The sequence below is a fragment of the Pinus tabuliformis genome, chromosome 8 (genome assembly GCF_031772625.1).
Source record: "Pinus tabuliformis cultivar Carrire ecotype Pingquan chromosome 8, CPIR1, whole genome shotgun sequence".
In the NCBI taxonomy this organism is placed as follows: domain Eukaryota; kingdom Viridiplantae; phylum Streptophyta; class Pinopsida; order Pinales; family Pinaceae; genus Pinus; species Pinus tabuliformis.
In genome coordinates this window covers 256,727,300-256,743,816 of record NC_142294.1, presented here as the reverse complement: position 1 = coordinate 256,743,816, position 16,517 = coordinate 256,727,300, and positions in this window count along the sequence as shown.

The following is a 16,517-nucleotide window of genomic DNA, read 5'->3' as shown; positions in this document are numbered from 1 at the left end:
ACATTAACTTTATCAAACAATAATTGGAAACTAATTATTAGATTAGAAGATCAGTTTTTGTTATAGAAAATTCAATATGGTATCAAAGCGTAATTGCTTGACTCCAAAGTCCATAGTTGTTCTTGAATTTGTGATAAACTTGCTTCACAAGTTGAAATTCATGCCCTGGTTCCTCATGCTCCTTATGATGTTGGTGTTGTAATGCTACAACTGTCTTGAAACAATACAAGACATGTCCACAACCTCATTATGGTTTTGCATGAGTATAAAAATATTATCAGCATGGGCCCCAATTTGGGACTCGATTCCCATGTTTATTTTTCCACATGGCTTTCCCTCCCTCCAAAATCCATCACGTTCAATGCAACTACCTTCCATGGGGTTGGAAATTGGATAGACTTGGCTTTCTCTTGGCTGATCAGTAATGGTTATCAATTTGGATTGTTTTTTCTTGCTTTTGGATGAAATGGATTTACCCCGTGTTTTCATTTGCAAATTTTTATTGCCTAGCCACAAAGTATTGTTCAAATTTGTGTTATTGTTATGACCCACAAGTTTACCAGTTGTAATTGTTTCTCCTTTCCATGTATATTTCCTTGCTCTAGTGGAGTTCAATATTAGTTTCCAAGTGACCCTTCTAGTAAGAAACAATGTATAGATTCAAGAGTTTATAATTGGTTCTCCTAATTCTTTTATTTTCAGTAATTCAATCATGCTTATGATTTACACAGTGATGTGTTGCCTTTGTAGGTTCATTATGTAGGATCAACAATCTTGATATTCCTTTGTGTAATGTTTTTGTTGAACAAAGTTTGGTTCTATTATAAAGGGTTATTGTTTAAAATCACCTTTACACAAGTAGCCACTATTTTTAATTTCCATATCAAAATTACTCTCCTCTTTGGGATGAAATTTTGAGCACCAGGTTCTATCGACACATTTCTAGTGTTTTTGTTCTTAACAAGAGGAGGGGAATTTTCCTCAGACTCTTTCCTGGGTGGGATATTTGTTTCAAATAGGGTAATTTTCCTTTTCCTTGTTCTTGGAATTTGTCTGAAGTAAAACCCTCCCAGTACCATTATTTTTTCTCTTGAGTCATATAGGTGTTATAACACCATTTACCACTCTTGGTATATATGATGCTTTATTTATGGCCTAGGGCAACCCATCCTTCCAGACTTGGTTCAAACATATAAAAAACAATGTTTTATTCCCTGTACACTACTTTCCCATGAGATAAAAGCATGTACACGTGGGTCAGTCAATACCCAACCTGCGTATATGTATTAAAACACTTAAAAAATTAAATTTCCTTAATTTTGGGCAGAGTACACGAGTTTAACTTGTTGATTACCTCTTATTTCATGTGGCCCAACTGTCTCCCAACTTAAAAACTAATTGGGAGAGGTATAAATAGACCTCTATGGGAAGGCCTTAGGGGAGGAGAGGAGATAGAGTTATTATACTGAGGTTATCCCTGACTGAGTTTGATGAATCCCTGTGCCTCATGCACTTCCCCAAGCTTCAGGAAGAAGATTGTTGGAGGCCAGGATAGGACAAATCCAAAGGACGATTCTGCTTGGAGCCAGAGAAAGACTCAGGTGAATTCTCTCCATGTTATTTATAGCTTACTCCAATAAAAGAAGTGTTGTCTTGTTTCCAAAATTAACTATGTCTATGCATCAAATTATGTTTTAATTCATATATGAATGCCATTTCGATGTATGATCAACCATTTGTTTATATGATATAAAGTCAATTTTGTGAATATGATTTACTTCTACACCTTTATGTATGTTTGAATTGAATGATTTTCAGGTTTGAAAAACATTGAGAATTGGAGAGGGTCTGAACCCTGTGGGACCTACTCGAATGAAGGAAATTCGGGTACAACCACTCTTACATAGTTTGATAATATAAGAATCTTGCCTGAGCTATTTGAGTATTTCTTGTTGTATTTTTCTTCTACTCTGCTGGGATTCTAACCTAAATACCTAGAGTGCTTTCACCCAAAACAGAATTGGCAATTCCACTAGGGATAACAATCTTGTTATTCCTAGTTTGGGTTGTTCATTCTCAATCAGGGTTCAGTCTTTGGTTTGCTTACGGTTAAAGTCTTATTTGGTCTACTAGACTCCCAGGCCTCAAGTCTGATCTTTTGGATCAAACTTTGTTTTTATTCTCTCTTGCAAAGCTTTGTATACGCTCATTACTTTTTTTACAGTCGCATATACATGCTTTTTTCTGTAAACTGAACCCATACATATGTGATTCTCCTGTGTCAGGAGCGCGTGTGCATGCCTCTGTGTTTGCACACAGTCGCGTATGCAAATTTTTACATTTCTTTTTCAAATATTTCAGCCCAGATAGATTTGTTGCCTCATCCTTTCAGTATTTATGTGGTCAATTGTTGTCAGAAGAATTTAATTATTCTACAAGCTTACTGTTTCAAAGTCTCTTCCTCATTGAAAATATTTGGCCTAGGTTTTCTTCTTTAGCAAGTTTGTAATTTGTGTTTTGGCACACGAGACTTTGTCCTGAAGTTCTTGATTATTCTGGTCCTTCAAAACGTGAGATTGTTTTTAGTTTCGCTGTCAAGCCCAGATTTCAAGTCTACTTTCTTTGCTCTCCTTCGTTTTTTGGCCTCATAGCTTTTCTTAATTTTTGAAAGTCTTTTTGACGAATTTGGAAGTATTTCTTTCATGGATTCATGGTTAGTTTGTCAAACTCTTTTCTGCTATTTGGGTCGTTTTGTATAAGTTAAAGCCTTTTTGCTCAAATTTTCATTCATTTTCAAGTTTGTAACTTGCAAAGACTCCTTGTGCTCTTTTCTCGATCTTTTGGGTTTTAATAGCATTTTAGTGATTTCAAAAAGTTGTTTTGGTTGCTTCTTTAAAAAAGAAAATATCTCAAAAAAATTTGTTTTTTTTTTTTCTTTTGCCAAGTTTGGTTTGTGGTTTCATTTTTGTTGTTGAAAGTGAATTGTGATATTTTACAATTTGTCCTTCCTGTTTGGAGAGAATTTTGTGTTCAAAATTTGTATCCTCTTCAGTACTTAAGTTTGCTCATTATTAGTTATAAACAATTTCTTTTGCTTTTCAAGTGTTATTTAGGGTCTTGCATTTCCTTACATCTTGCATTAGGGTAGTTGCATTGTTAAAGCATTCATAGACTTTTAGTTTTTGGGTGTGTGAAGTGTGTTTCAAGAAAAGAACAGAAAAAGTACTTTGGTTTGTAGAAGTTTCGTAGAACCCGTATAGAGAACTCTTTTCATCGAAGAAAAAATCACTGCATTCATGTAGTTAGTTTTTCATTGATTTCTGTTGCGTCATACAAACATCATTGATTTCACTCCCATTTTTACCCTTGACTTAAAGAAAAACCATTAAAAGAAAGTGATTAATTAAAATAAACTAGAACTTTTATGTTGTCTTCAGAATACACCAACAAGATTAGGTTTATTAGGGCCGTGGATTAGGCGAGAGGAGAGCTAACTCTCCAAGGCCGTTCAAAATTACAAAACATAGAAGTTTAATTAATGAGTGAAATCTAATAGCATTAGGGAGACTGGGAAAGCTCCATATCTACGAGTAAAGAATGAGGGAGAGTGAAGATAAGGACAAGAGATACCCCCTCTCTTACTTGTCGGATCCCGCCTCACGACTGTTCCGCCCGATTTTGATACGAGTTTCTGACCATATTTGCCTATCCTAGGGATCACACACGCTGATACAAAAGGGAATCTCATGGCACCTGAGGCTGATGTTGTGTCATGTTCAGCAATACTTCTGGAGGGTACCCTTGCGAAGCTTGGATACTTGCATTGATAAAGGATGTTGTCTAGAGGTTAGCGTAACTACCTCTGATACCTTTACTACTAGGCTTGGGGCATAATTACCCCGGTGTATTTTTGGAAGGCCCTTGTTATTAACTTTCTTGTATTTTGGTGTCCGGTCCTAATCACCTAGAGCAGAAATACTTGAGAGTTGTTTGATTGCTGATATCGTTAGGGACATTTTAGTGAGTGTTCTTTGCTCCTAGTCAGCCTAGATTTATATTTTTTTGAGTATTTAAGTAGATCTTTTAAATAATTCAAAGCGGTTGATCAACCATCTCGATGGTCTAGGAGACTTCGTGTGCTATCACCTACAAGTCCTGAGCCTTCTCCTAGAAGGCGTAGGAGCAATTCTACAAGTGGTTTTCAACCAATGGCAGTAGACACATCGAAGATTGATCCTCCGCTTGGGGTCATTAATTTGCAAGATAAACTTGGCACCAGTAGAGATTTAGAGAGGAACACATCAGTTCTTTCTCGAGTATTTTTTAGTCCAAAGATAATATCGCAATTGAAGAGCTTTCAGATTTAGTTGTAGCTCCGAATTCTCCTCTTCCTCCTGATCATCCAGATGTTCTACTGTACATCGGAACCCCAACTCATAGGACTTGGAGCCTAGATCTACACCCATCTATTCCTTCGACAACCACTGCTGGAAGCATAGCATCTACGATGAGTGTTGAGAGTGTGCAGACTCCCATATCTATACAAGGAGGAGGAACTATTTCCATCCCTTCTATTACTCATAGCACAACTATATTTGGGTCTACTTCCATTCCGTCAAGTAGTGGAAATTATCAGGCTAATGCATCTGGTTTTGGACTTATCCCTTATTGAATGCCATCTCATGGTATTCCTTCAACTTCTTTGAACATACCATCGACTGCCTCCACATCCATGATGAGTGGATCGACTTCTTTTTAGGGTTTCACATTTGGAGGTGGTCATATAGCACACTCCAATCCAACAATAGTGTCAATGCCTTTTTCCTTTATAGGTCAAGGTAACAACCCATTCTAGAGTTGGACAAACCGTGTGGTTACTAGGATATGAGTTGGGAATCAATTTTATTCTAGCCAATAAGGGAATGTGCCCTATTCTTCAATTAATTCGTTTCAGAATTTTCCACCCTTTGCTAACGCATGGAATCCTTATCAAGGGCTATTAGCTCCTTTTAACACTTCGTTAGGGGGTAAATTCACAGGTTACAAAGGATTTTCGGTAGGGGTTGGTCGAACTCCGAATTTTGGTGGACAACAAGGAGAACCTTTTGGTTTGGTAGGCTCTATGAGTTACTTCGGGAAACCTAGTGTTTTTCAAAATCCAGGTCATTCTTTTCAAACCTTTGGGAACCCCGCCTACACTGGATGGAATTCCTAAGGTCCACCACGACTCCCTTTCCTGGCCATGATGAACTTGCTAGACTTAACTAAATTGACAAATGATCCAATTCGGTACAATCTGGCTTGGCCTCCAGTCCCAACTAAACTTACCTCGGATATCTCAAAATTCAAAGGGAAGAGTGGTGAAGATCTGGGAGACCATGTAACCACATTTCACTTATGGTGCTCACCCAACTCCCTAATAGATGATTCGATCAGGTTGAGGTTATTTCAATCTACCCTAACCGAAAATGTGGCCAAATGGTATATAGTGTTGCTAGTGGGCACCTATACTTATTTTTGTGATTTGGCTAATGTCTTTTCGAACCATTTTCAGTTGCGTGTTCGATATGAAGCTGGAACTGAACTTCTGGCTAACTTTCATCAAGACACCGCAACTCACATTTTGGATCACATCCAAGAATGGAGGAGGAGGAAAAGGCTTATCAAAGGTAAAATCCTGCCAGATTTCCTTCTTGAATGGTTTCTCAAATCATTACAACCTAAGATCTTAAACGATGTGTCTCTCTCTAGTGTTTATATGGAAGAGCAGGCCATTTTCAGAGCCGAGCAATTGGAATTGATATATTATCAATCTGGAGTTCTTCAGAAAATTCTACCTGATGCTCCTAGATCTAAGGTCGATTTAGCCAAACCGAAACTGGGTCCCCATGCCGATGGTATAGTCAGAACAATTGATGTTAACGTGGTGAACCTATTGAATCACTTATAGTAGTTGTCTCTACAAACTGCTTCTTCTACCTAGGGAACACCATTTGTAACTACACCTTCCCAACTTACCTCTGTAAACACCGTCCACAACACTAACCCCAAAGGAAATCAACAATCCGATGGGAAGAGGAAGGGACAAGGTAGGAAGAAGAATTAGGAAGGAAAAGGCAATGCAAACAAACCCGACAATGATGCTAGAGAGGGTAGGAAAGAGTCCAAGGAAAAGGTAAAATTTCCATGCAAGTTATGCAATGGAGATCATCTGACTCACCTCTACCCTAAGATGCAAGACACTTAATGCTTATTAGTACAACAAGGGTCCTCTAGCTCCCAAGTTGTTCTGACTAACCCTTTTCCTCAAGGGTAGCAATTATTTGCTGGCATGAATTCTAATGCTGGTACCTCCGCCGGGGGAAACCAGGAAGGGGAAAATTCATCAAATTTTTATATCATGAGATCTCATATCAACGTCGCTATGCGAACATGTGATTATGGTGAATCAAAAACATCTAAGGCTAAATCTATTCTGGAAGCCACATAACCACTTCAAATTGAGCGGCCCTCTGTTGAGTCTATACCTCGGATACCGAAAGGCTCCGCAAAGCACTCGACTATTAACCCTAATGCTAGGGTAGCCAAAAACTACTCGATTGTAGAAGATCTGGCTCAAAGTCCTTGTGCTATGTTAGCATTGGAGGTACTCCAATCATGCCCTACTTAGAGAAGTTCTTTGCTTTTAGAAATCGGCATAGTAGACCCCAAGAATTCTTTAGTGCTCACTTTTGTTATGTTGAATGTCAAAAAGAGACTTCCTCACTGTATGGATTTCAAGATCAATTCCACATACCGAAAGACCAATATTTTTCGAACTGTTATAGATGAGGGATCTTCCACATGCTTGATGTCTATGTCATGTTGGAAGGCTATTGGATCACCTTTAGTTGTTCCTTCACCGACTCTTTTGATGGCATCTGATGAACATTCTCATAGGCCACATAGGATAATCCTGACCTTTCCTATCTATGTTGGGGTAAAGGTAGTGAATATTGAGCTAGAAATTGTTGATGCGAACCTAGATTATAACCTCCTCTTAGGCAGGAATTGGATTTACAATATGGATGCCATAGTTTCATCATTATTCAGCATCCTATGTTTTCCTCATGAGGGGAGGATTGTTAGAGTTGATCAGTTAGATTATTCTCCAAGTGACTCTCACACAACTTTCAATTCTACCATTCAATTGGTGGACAATCCCCGTCAACCTATTGACAATTTAGGCATTGGGATGTACTCTTCGTTAATGGGTATATTCGACTTCCCTTCTCCTATAGCTAGAATTAATGCAATTTCATTCTCTAGGGGACCTTCTTAGAAACAGTTCTTTCGAACTCGTTACTTTTCAGACCCTTGGCTCTTACCTTCATCTATCACCACGTTAGATGGAGGACAGTTAGGTGGAATGGAATTTTCCATGTTTACAACGAAACTCGCTTATAAATATATTGTTAACTCTATATAAAACCATCCCACTCCTTTTTCACTAGAGGAGTTAAATGGTGATGTGGCTTTGGCTTAGAACCTCAATTCTACTTCAGCTCTGGATTGCTTGGATGCAATCTTACCATTTGAAGAAGAAATTTTGGAAGCAATGATGGGTGTGGATCGACCATGGGATGATTTACATCATCATTCATATTTTCTCCCTCCATTGCATGAAGTTGAATCTAGTTTGTCCAATCTGTCTACTAGTGATGTTTATACAGTTTCAAACCCTTTGGCTCTAGTGCAATTTTCTATCGAAGGTAACATGTCGGTTATCTCACGAACTATACTTGTGAACATCTCTAGGAATCCTAACATAATTGAAAATGTCTTCATCGGATTTGACTATTCCCCTAAAGAAATTCAAATCTACAATGATCTCTTCAAAGAATTTCGAGATGTGTTCGCTTGGTCTTATGAGGAAATGCCTGGAATTGATCCATCTATAGTCTAGCATGAGATCAAGACATACGAAAATGCCAAACCTATTCATCAAAAAATTTGACCGGTCAATCTTCGAAAAGTGGCAACTATTAAAGCTGAAGTTGAAAAGCTGCTTAAGGTGGGTTTCATATACCCTATTCCTCTAACTAAGTGGGATTCCAACCCAGTCTCGGTAGTTAAGAAGCAAGGAACGATCCGAGTATATATCAACTTTAGGGATTTAAATAAAGCTTGTCAAAAAGACAATTACCCCATGCCTTTTATTGATCAAATTGTTGATGAATGTGTCGGTAATGAATTTTTTTGTTCATGGACAGATTCTCTGGTTACAATCAAATTACTATTTGTCTAGAGGATCGGCACAAGACAACCTTTATTTGTCCCTGTAGCACGCTTGCATACGAGAAGATGCCCTTTGGCCTTAAAAATGCTACAACTACTTTTCAATGGGCCATGTCTTATGCTTTGCATGACATCAAACATGGTATCGAAGCATACTTGGATGACTTAGATGCTTGTTCCCACAAGAGAATTGATCATCCCAGGTACCTTTAGTTAGTCTTTGAGAGATGTCATTTTTATAAAATCTGTTTGAATCCGAATAAGTGTGTTTTTGCAGTCACATTCAATCGGCTCTTAGGATTCATTGTATCAACTGAATGGATTCAACTTGATCCTTTCAAGGATGAGGCAATAATTTAGTTGCCTCCCCCATCTTCCATTCGTCAACTTCAAAGTATCTAAGGAAAGGAAAATTTCTTGAGGATATTTATAGCCAATTACGCTGAGATTACCAAAGGATTTATGTGTTTCCTTAAGAAATGAGTTCCATTTTTATGGGACAATTTTGCGCAATGACCTTTTGATGCTTTGAAAAAAGTGTTAACCTCTGCTCCATTATTGAGTCCACCAGATTATGGCAGAGATTTCATTTTGTATCTCACTGCGATAAAATCAACCATCGGTATGGTTCTGGTTCCGGAGGATGATTCTCTCAATGAGCATGTAATCTACTACTTGAGTCAAGGCTTAGTAGGACTTGAGCTACGCTATTCTCCCATCAAGAAATTTGTCCTTGCGGTTGCCCGTGCCATTCAACAGCTTCATCATTACATTATGCTTCACAAAACATTCGTCTTAGCAACCGTCAATCCTTTTTAGTTTTCCCTTAGTAGGCGAGTGATTGGGGACAAGTATAATCAATGGATTGTTATTTTGCAATAGTTCGATCTTGAATTCTTGTTAGCTAAATCTAAGAAGTCATTAGTTTTTCCGGAATTGATTTCAAAGTTTCCTTGTGAGGAAGCTGTTGTTTTTTAGGAAAATTTTCCCATCGAATATTTATTCCTCATTTCTTCACAGGATCCCTGGTACAGAGATATCATTATATATCTCCATACTTCGAAGTTTCCACCCACTTTCTCCAAATATGAGTGTCGAAAATTATGTCACCTTGCCAAAAACTATGTTATTATTGGTAATACATTATATCACAGAGGGTTTGACTCAATTCTTAAGTGTTGCATAACTTTGGAAGAAGCCGAGTCAGTACTTAATGATTGCCACAGTGTAGCTTGTGGCAGTCATCTATCAGAGCTTGCAACAGCCCAGAAAATTTTGGGAGCAGGCTACTTTTGGCCTTCAATTTTCAAAGACTGTATTGAAGTCGTCAGACGTTGCCATCCTTGTCAAGTTCATACTCAGAAAATGCACACACATCTAGCTCCACTTTTTCCTGTTATCACTATCGGTCCATTTACGAAGTGGGGCATTGATTTTACTACTTGTAATCCACCTTCGGCAGGGAATCACAAGTACATCATTGTTGTTGTAGACTACTTTACGAAGTGGGCTGATGCCATGCCTACTTTCAAAAATGATAGTGAGATAGCAGCCTTGATTCTCTTCAACCAGGTTATTTCGTGATTTGGTATCCCAAGAGAGATTGTCATTGACCATGGCAGTCACTTCTACAATCAACTTATGATTGAATTGGCTCTCAATTTGGGCTTCTAGAAGGAGCATTCATCTCCATATTATCCTCAGGCAAATGGGCAGGTTGAAGTCGTGAATACGTCCCTTAAGACCATCTTGTAAAGGTCAGTTGATAAAACTGGATCCAATTGGCACATCATGTTGTATCTGGCACTTTGGGCATACCGAACATCAGTTAAGACTACCACTCGTTTTACTCCTTTTCAACTAGTTTATGGGTTGGAATCTATCTTCCCTATCAAATGTGAAATTTCGTCCCTTAAGCTAGCTGTAGAACTTCTTCCAGAGACATCTAGTCTCGAAGAACACCTCGTTCATTTGGAACATCTTGAAAAGGGGTGTCATGATGCAGCCATAATAAATGAAGCCCATAATATCATAAAGTTGTCCATCCTCGCGTTTTTTCTGAAGGCGACCTTGTCTTAGTCTATGACCAAGACAAAGACGCCCTGTGGGTAGGCAAGTTCAAATCTATGTGGTATGGTCCCTTTATAGTCAAGTGTGTTTTGAAAAAAGGGGCTTATGAATTAATTGACTTTGAAGGGAACAAGCTGGTGGAGTCTAGAAATGGGCTCTACCTTAAGAAGTATTTTTCTTAGGCTTCGGCCGACTAATTGCTTGTTTATGTATATTGTATCTTTATACATATCTTTCTGGAATTTTGTGATATCGATATTTTTTTATCTGCTTTGGTAGGTATTGATGGATGATTTGATATATTTCGAATTCGCTTATGGTGCAAGTAGGCACACTTGAAGAATTGCTTCTGCAGCTTGGGCAATTTATTATCCATCTGGCTAGTTGATGGTGTTGAGGGGAGTATGTATTGGCCCTGCTTCGAACAACATTTCCGAATATACTTTCATTTTAATTTACTATCCGAAGCAATATCTTATCAGATTAATTCATTGGTAGTTTATCTAGACTCACAACTGGTGGTGTTGCAGTTAAATAACACTTATCGAGTTCGCGATCCTTATTTATTTCGCCAATTTTTGAGAGTGAGAGTGTTGCAACAACCATTTATTTATATCACATATGTTCACATTCCACAATCTGAGAATTCATTAGAAGACTCGATTGCTAATCAAGCATTGGATTGGCACATTACTCATTCATCAAATTAAATAACATTAAAAAAATCAAATTTGTATATATATCATAAAATTGCTTGTATACAGATGGAGTGTTCAAAAATAATATACAAAATTGGCACAGGATACCCTTAAAATTTGGGTTTATGCCCATAATCATGTATAGTCATACATAGATCTATCTATTGAGTTGGCTTAGGATGAGCGGTTGAAAAGTTAACCATAGCACTGGCTACACGCCAAAGTATCCGGACCTAGTCCTGCGGTAGCCCTACCACACGGCGCTGCATCTCCTCAGGCGGATCCTCTAAAGCTATCATAGGTACCTGGTGAGTTAGCCTCAACAATTTTTTGTGAAGAGCACAAAGGACTCTCTCTGTCTTGGCTATCATCTCTTCGGCCCCTCTTCCACGACGCCTATGCCTCAAAAATCCATCAAGTCCCACTGGACCCATATATGGAACATGGTCATTATATTTTGTCAGTATTTTGTGTCATCAATTTTTTTTTTTTAAGTTCACTTCCTATTAAAAAATCTAAAAAAAATTCAAAAACTCACAAAAACTTAAAAATTGTTACCTATGTCTCTCCATGCCGCATTTGGAGGTAACACTAAGTCTGGATCTCCTCGGAAATCCATGTCGGCATATGGGTAGTCATCAACTGCGATGATCTGTTGATCCCACCAAGTGAAAAACTCATCATCAAAGGTCATTTTGGGCACGTCACTGCCCCCAAGGCACTTCATTAGGTCTGCCCATTTACCCATTCATAGATCTCTAGGGTTGCTGATGGACACTAATACTTTTGTATGTAGCCCAGGTACCTTCTCGAAGAAGAATGAACACAAGATGTTTCCATATCCAAAATTCTTCATTTGACCCTTCTGTATAGAGGTCAATTGACTCTTCATGTTTGTCAGGAGAGACGTGCACCATTCAAATATTGTGGTAAGACATTCCACTGCCAAGCTCATAGATAGTCTTGACACGTGATGCAAGGAAGCTGACCCATTTACCCATGAAATGGTAAATAGAAAAATCCTCAAGGATAAACTTTCCACATGTTTGATTGAAATTTGACTCCCAATCTTTTATGGATGTCCAGGACAATATATATGGACATAGTCTTCCATCGAAAGACTACCTCTCATCCTGCCTATGAAGTGCACGACCTCCCCTCTTTGGGAGAGACCGGTAATGAAATAGATATCTTCGACCTCAATCTGTAGAGGCATCTAGTCGATCATGAAAGCATCATCCTCTGCACTCTAGTACTGGATCAAAAGTTCTAGCAAGCACGTATTGTCTTTCATATTTGGCATTTTGAAGAATTTGAGTAAGCAACAGCCTCTCAACACATCCAATTCTTTTTTATCATTCATTACCTCATTACCTATGGTGATATGTTCTCTTTCCATCCAAGTGATAGTCATCCCACAAAAAATTGAAGTTTCAACCGTTAATTTATATCTTAAAAATTTAACTCGTATACACGCGGGTTCCCTTTACACACAGTCACATGTAGGGCTGTCATATACGCGGGTTACTCACATCCAACCTGCGTGTACGTAGAGTTGAATTTTTGGTCATAGTTTCCCATGGTCAAAATTTTGAAAAAACTTTTAAAAACTATCATAAAGCATTACAAGTAGGATTTGAGGATTACCTGGAGACTTTGGGGTTATTTGAATAGTCCAATTGTTCAAAGGAAAGCTTGCTTTGTTTTTCTCTGTAGCTTTTTTCTCCCAATAGAAATGAAAAAACAGTGAGTCCAAAAGTCATTATATAACTTTGAAATTGGAAAATACTTTTTCAAACATTGATTTTTGTCTCATGGATATTTTGACCTGTGGGCTTGGATTATCGAAAGTGGGTTGTCTGTACAAGAAATTTTGGAGACTTCTTCGAGATGTTGTTTCGGTCCCATGACCACTGACCTATCATGGCAAGTATCATTCTCTCAGTGGAATTTAGGTTAGGGAAAACCATTTTCCGCTGCATCTTGCATACTAGCCTCCGTTCAGTGATACATTAGCCGTAGGGTTGACCCCATCGTATCTTGGTCAGCAAACCATTTTCACTCATCAATTTTTTTAAATCATGATGTGCTAGTAGATCCATCCTTTACATGGGAATCTTAGTTAGATCCTCACTGAAATTGGTTGCCCATGCTGCTATACTGAGTAGGATAGGGAGTCCTCTTTAGTCCCACGATGACTGACACGTTGAAGACACATTGTCCTTTCTTCCACGCTAATTTCTAGCCTTATCCCCTAGAGGCTCCTTTGTGTTGAGTTATACAACTGTGTTGCATTTTGACTATTTGCACCTTTTGGCCTTGAGCCGGCTTCACATGGACTCGTGTTTGAGCCACTTATTTGACCATGTCTTCTGCAAAGTCAACCATGTAATCACTTAGCTTCTGCAACTTGACGCATCCTTTTACCCATTGAAAGAGCATCCCTTTGAGTGTCCTTGACCAGTTTCACCACCCTAAGTTGATCATAGGAATGTTCCCCTCCCAGGAACTAGATCATCTATTTCTCTGACACTCATTCTTTCCACTATACTATACCATTATTTTATTCTTTTTCTAGCTTAAATAAAAAGACCAAAAAAATTATATATTCCAAAAAGAGTGGGAATGGGATGACATTTCCATATTTTGTTGGCAGCTAGAGTCAGTCATGTCACCCTTGAACAAAGCACTCAAAAGAAAGTATCTCCTCCATTAGGGTGGTATTTAGTTTGACTTAGGAGCATCTTAACCTTGTTATGGAGTCAGTACTCCTCCAATTGGTTACCTCTTCCAATGATATGGAGAGTTTTCTTATGCCTCTTGCATGACAAACTTATACAGAGTTATCATATGCTACCATATAGTCATCATTGAGTTATGCTTTTGTTCAAGGCAAGTAAGCCTGAGTCGGCCTCTCTGTGGTGTCCCTTAACATATTTTTCAATCGGCCATCCTTGGTTGTCAATGTCATGTTTGACATCACATCATTTATATTGGTCCTTTGCTCATGTCGGTTTGAGAAGGTTTCCATTAACTTCTTGCTAGTAGGTCTTGTCCTTATCGACTATGACAAATTGCTTTTCGGGCAAATCTAGAGCCGCACCCTGGCCCTATTTTCATTACTGATAGGTCACCTTCTGCTTAGCATCGATCACTATCATGCATTTTTTATTGAGTGGTTTCCCTTGTGTTCAACATTAGTTTTCATTATCACACACTAGGATTCGTGCAATGCCTTGGTTTCCATTTGACCCTATTGGTGGATTCCTCACCTCTGTGTCAGCTTTCATTATTGGTTGGTTCAGAGGGTTTCTATCGTGCACTAGCTACATCTTGTGTATGCCGAAAAAGTGCTTCAGCTGGGTTACTACATATGTTTCGTCTAATTCCTTCCACATTATTGGCCTACGAGTTACACTCGTGCTAGATTGATGAATGATGCCTTAATGCCTTCCTTCTAGCGGATCTTTTCCTATCGATTACAACTCATTTGCTCTGGGAAAAAGTTATAGAGTCCATTTGGAAATACCTTGGGGTTTACAGTCATCAATTACATATTCCTTCGCTATCAGCAGTGGGAAACCATCATTGTCTCCTGATTGATATATTCTTTCAAGTGTTCAACTTTAGCTCATTCATTCACACTTGTTAGATTGTACTGGGTACCTTAACTCTCATTATCATTATCGGTGAGTAGTCTTGCGTTTGTTAATGGTATAGATGAATGACCGGTAACCAAATGATTTCTCACATGGTCGACCTTAGATCATTCATTCCCATTGTGTAGAAATGTATCGCGGTGGTCGGTGAAGACCTCAGGTTGCATCAGCATGTTTTGGTTCACTTGTCAGTTGCTCCTGTTGCTGCTAGTTGACACCATCCACCTTATATGTTGCAGTTCTTCACAGCGACATCTTATATGCTGGCATCTGAGTTGCGATGTAGTATAATTTTATTCCATCATGTTCATTTGGTACTATTGGGATCAGTTTTTGACATCAGTGATCAGCTTCATCCTTCAACATCATTGATTGTCTTCTTATATGTGATATTCAGACATGTACTTTTTCGATCACGATCAGATGATCCATTATGTACTTTCAGTTCCTTTATACTAGTATACATATTGGATCCGCTTGTACTTGATATGTGGACATGCTCTACTTTCTTTGAGAATGGGTATGCCCGCCTTAGATAGCAGTTTCTTTTCTATCTCTTTTGATGGCTTGGCAGGCTGAATTCTGGTGAAGTCCTTCTCAGTCTCGGCATGATTTTTTCCATACAATCAATACATTTCGGCCACCATGTACCCCTTCTAACCTCACATATTAGGGGGCACCTACTATAGCACCATTTACCACACTTGGTATATATGATGCTCTGTTTATGGCTTAAGGTAACCCCTCCTTCCAGACTTCGTCCAAATATATAAAAAACTATGTTTTATTCCCTATACATACTTCTCCCTGAGATAAAAGTGTGTACAAGTGGGTCAGTCAATACCCAACCTGCCTATATGTATTAAAACACTTAAAAAATTAAATTTCCTTAATATTGGGTGGATTTCACGGGTTTTACCTGTTGATTACCTCCTAGTGCCTATGGTCCAACTGTTTCCCAACTAAAAAACTAATTGGATTGTGGTATAAATAGACCTTTATGGGAAGGCCTTAGGGGAGGAGAAGACATAGATTTATTATACTAAGATTATCCCTGACTGAGTCTGATGAATCCCTGTGCCTAATGCACTTCCCCAGGCTTCAGGAAACCCTTGTTTCCTTGATTATAAATATCCTTCCTTTTGCTTGAGATATCATGGTGTCGGTGATGGAAGAAGATTGTTGGAAGCTGGGATAGGATGAATTTGGAGGATGGTTCCATTTGGAGCCAGAGAAAGACTCAGGTGAATTCTCTCCATGTTATTTATAGCTTACTGCAATAAAATAAATGTTGTCTTGTTTCCGAAATTAACTATGTCTATGCATCAAATTATGTTTTAATTAATATATGAATGTCATTTTCATGTATGATCAATCATTTGTTTATATGATATAAAGTCAATTTCATGAATATTCTTTACTTCTATACTACTATGTATGTTCTAATTGAATGATTTTCAAGATTGAAAAACATCAAGAGTTGCAGAGGGTATGAACCTTGCGGGTCGTACTCGAATGAAGGAAATCTAGGTATAGTCACTCTTACGTAGTCTGATAATATAAGCACCTTGCCCGAGTTGTTTGAGTATTTCTTGTTGTAGTTTTCTTCTGCTCTGTTGGGGTTCTAACCCAAAGCCATAGGGTTCTTTCACTCAAAACAATAGGTCATTATTATGGCCAGGATATGTTCTGTTCCACGACTCGTATTATGGTTAAGATATGCTAGTATTATCTATAATTGCAAGTCTTAAAGAATATAAAAAATTTAAACACTTCTTCATCTCTTTTATATATATCCTTTTGGTCACATTAA